This window comes from Aplysia californica, unplaced genomic scaffold (assembly GCF_000002075.1).
Source record: "Aplysia californica isolate F4 #8 unplaced genomic scaffold, AplCal3.0 scaffold00022, whole genome shotgun sequence".
NCBI classification, from domain to species: Eukaryota; Metazoa; Mollusca; class Gastropoda; order Aplysiida; family Aplysiidae; genus Aplysia; species Aplysia californica.
Window position 1 is genome coordinate 113,937 of NW_004797292.1, and position 4,358 is coordinate 118,294.

Here is a 4,358-nt window from a genome sequence, read left to right on the forward strand (position 1 = left end):
TATATATATATATATATATATACACATATATATATATATCACAATGGGTCATCGAGAATTACAAACATTCTACAACAGTTGAAGCCAGCTTATGCAGCCGCATGACCGTGAAATGTTCACTCTCAACTTTAATGTGTGCATAAAAATACAGGAAGCATTTATGCTCTTTTGGTAGACTGTGTAGGTTCATATTCTGGAACTAATTATGCGGACACTGACAACCGTTGAGAAAGTATGCCAAGAGTTTTCTCTGAGAAACCACATAGACCGGCTTTTGTAGTGTGGCCAAATAATGTACTGCGTGGCTTCGAGGTCCGGCTATAGTTATACCCAAGGGTCATTTCTCATGCGATAAGAGCATTGTTGTCTGCCTGGCTTTTACCGACCCACAGGGGAGGCGATGCTGTTTATTATAGTGCTTTGTTAACACTCTAGGGTCCATGAGGGGCGACGTTATTTCGATGGCAATGAAACGATCGAGTCCTTACTGGAAGTTGGAAGTGACGCCTGTGGATAGGTCCTGCTTCTTAACCATTCTCCTGTGTTTTTTTTGTTGTTGTTGTGTGTTTTTTAAAAAAATATAAAAAAAATTTTTTGGTCTTGCTTTCTCACTGGTAGTTGGTAGGCCTACATTGTCGTTGCTGTTGCTCTTGCTTTTGTATCATAATTTGAGTTCTTTTTCCTGTTGTTTTCTGTGTCCCTTTCTTGTATTTGGCTGCTTTTCCCTAATTGTTTCTGTCTCTCTTCATATACGTATTTGGTATTTCTATTACTCCCCCCCCTGTTGATTCTGTCTCTCTTTTATGTATTCGATTTTTACCCCCCCCCCTCCCCCCGACGTTTCTATCAGTGGCGGTGGGTGGACCAATTTGGGTGGGGCTGAGGTTGTTTCCACTTCTTTACCACCAAAAAACAAGCAATAAGACCTACACAGTATGATTTTTCTATACTCACGGTGAGCCACGGCATTTTGAGAACCACTCAAACGAGAAGAGTACCTTTGTCTTCCATCTCTTTATTCTAAGTAAAATTCTTCTGGATGGTGGGGACGAAGCCGTTTCACCTCCAAATTTCTCTAATTAATTTTCATCTGATGAAAGAGTTGCCTCAATAGTGGTTTGGTCCGATTAATATCTGTTAAATCAAAATCTCGACGGTACTCACTTTACTTTACTTTTCCGATCCAGCGGCCATTTGGGTTCTAGCCCTTCGGTCTGGTCTCGACGGTACAAACACAAATATGCACACACAGCACTTCAAACATATTCCGTCTATGAGCTATATTTGGCCGTGTAGTCAAGGAAAGCAGACAGCACCTGACACCTAACAAAGGTCCAATGAGCGCATAGGTAACTGTGTCAGGAGGGAAAGTGTTTCATAAACTTTCACCCCTTTATCAGGGCCAGGAGAGTGTGAGCCCTCTACGCAGTATTATTTTTTTACAAGAAGGACTTCATATGGAAGGGCCGTGGGAAGGGGCTCGTCCTTTGCTAAGCCCTAAAGACACTTGATTGGCTGTTAGTGTTAGGTTACTATTGTTGTAAGCGGTGACAACAGTTATTGGATAAACGAGCAAGCTGCAAAGTTGATCACCCTGTGTTTATTGCGTGCGATCCTAAAGGTTTCAACAGCTAATTTCGTTATTTAAGAAACTTTCATTTTGCTTTATGATAGAGTTGGGAGGTGGGCGCGGGGGCTCAAGCCCATGAGCCCTTCACTACCCACCGCCACTGATTTCTATGCTCTCTCTGTCTATTATCTCTATTGCCTGTGTTCCATTACCTTCGCCATGTTGTTTCTGTCTCTCTTACTGGTGCTGCGTTACTTTCCCCCTGACGTTTCTGCCTCTCTAATTACCGGTGTTCCGTTACTTATCCCCTTTGGTTCTCTCTCTTTCGCTTTTATTTCGTTATAATATTTTTAACTGTTTCTTCCTCCTTTGATGGTTCTTTTGTGTGGCTTATTACTGTTGTTCCTGTCTCACCTGTTTCTGTTTTGTCACTTAAACATAAATTATCTATGTGTATTTCTATCTCATGCTGGTGACTTGCTAACACCTCCTCCCCCCTCCTCCTCAGTCATTTCTGTTTCACTTGCTGATGTTTCGTTGTTTCTTTCCCCGTTCGTTTGTGTGAAAGGGTTTTTTTTAAAATGAGAGTGGGGAGGGTGGAGTGCCGTAATGACAGTGTATTCTGCTTCTTCCGGTTATACTTTTTGTCTGTATCCCATATTATCTCGCGGGTGGTTGGAGGGAGGACGCAACAGGTAGTTCCAATTTCTTTTCTTTCCCTCTGTTGTTTCAGCCCGTCGTTCTTACTTTTTTTCTCTGCATTAATTGACAGTTAGGGGGCCACGTTAATGTGCTTCTGTTTACCCAAACAACCATAAAACATCGAATGTGCTGGTAATTCATGGCCGGTGCCTCTGGAAGGTCGTAGCCTATACTTTCTCTCTCCCTCTGATGTTATGTCTCGCACTGCATGACTGTTATTTTGTCGATAGGCTTCTATTATATTCTCAAATAAACTCCGTGTAATAAACCAAGGGAAATGTAGCTGTTGTTGAACAAGCTGACTATGAATCAACATGAGCGGTAACTCAAGGGCAGGACCGAGCACCTCGTCTCTTCGAATGAAAATGAAAAACTGATTGTAAGTTGAAACGGTTTTTAACCCCCCCCCCCCAATTGACACAATGAAACGGTTTTAACACCCCCCCCCCTACCCCCCAATTGACACAATTTTAATTGTTATAAATCATCATTCAGGAGTGGGACCGAATCGACCTTGCCTATCTTAGCCAAACCTGGCTAAGACATATATCCCAATAAAGACAGAGAAAGTGATAAAAATTCTTACAATACGAAAATGGAACTCGTGTCTTGTTAGTGTCACGATGAAGTGTCCTTACAGAGCACACAACAGATGGCGTAAAAAACCCCCCAAAAACACAGCAACTCTTAGCTAGCAAATGAGCTTGATTGTGATGGTAGCGTATAGTAAGTCGGAGAACAGATGACGTCTTTGGTGGATTTTCATTTAAATTCATTTTTAAGATAATTAAAATAACGGTTTTCATAATGTTCATTAAAGTTTTGTTGTCGTTGTTGGTTTATTTTTTAATTGAAGTAAAACATATGTGCTTGTACTTGTAGTGTGCGAATGGTCGTGTGCTTACACATTCAAGAATGAGAACAGGCTTTATCAAAACGGAAGCCGAATGTCTGGCTTTGAGGATGAGCAGTATCTATGGGCTCTCTATATTATTATATATTCAGAATGTCTAAACCCCTTCGCCATACACATAACACCTGTCTCTGTGAATTCCCATTGGCGTTTGGTTTCTTTTTTATAGGATGAATCATGATATGCATGCTACCTTGCACAGAGCGGGTGGGGTGGCATGGGGACACCATTGATTTGTCCTATACGTCTTTTCTTTCCCTCTATTTTTTTCTCTGTCCCTCTTGCCTTTTTCTTGCTCCAAGTGACCGTTATTGTGTCGATGTGCCTTTCTGCACCCAAACTCTTTGCGAGATACAAAAGACACGGGTATCTGTACAAGAAACAATTGAAATCACGGATTTCTACAAATATCTTGGCCATACCATCGACAACAAATTTACATTACTTGGCAAAAACAAGTGAACAATACGTGAAAAAGGCAAATCAGAGGCTGTACTTTCTGGGGAAACTTGGGTCCTACAATCTGAATCCATCCATCCTTCAGATATATTCTATACCGCCACAATAGAAACTTTGATACATTTTGGTATTCTTTGCTATGGTAGCAACTTTGGAAGACGGCACATCATAAAAATAAACTAGTTGATCGGAAAGGAATTATAATAACTTGTTAATAATATTGGTAGAGACATAAATCACTTTGAACATGTGCACAAGACAAAGGTTCTGGATATATTTATAATGCTATGTGACCACAGCCGCCCATTGTCATCGGAATTTCAATTATCGCCCCACAGTAAACGATATACATGTACAGTGGAACTCGGATTTAACGAGCTCGGATTCAACGAGAACTCTGATTCGACGAGATGAGACAGATTCCCTGGGTTTTTTTTTCTTCTTTAAAATCAATAAAAGTAACACGGGTTCAACGAGCATTTAGATATACGCGAGCTCGGATTCAACGAGGTCGCTTCCAGGGTGAACAACCCCCGCAGACGTGGCTTCACAAATCTTTCTCCCAGAACGAACTTTATCTATTCCTGGAAACCATCCACTGCGGCCTTTTAAAGTACCAACACATGTGTTGTTGGCACGCGCATTCGTCTACTCTGGCGTGTGTAGGGGTCAGATGGGCGGCCTGCACACGTGTGGCTGTGTGTGAGTGTCGGG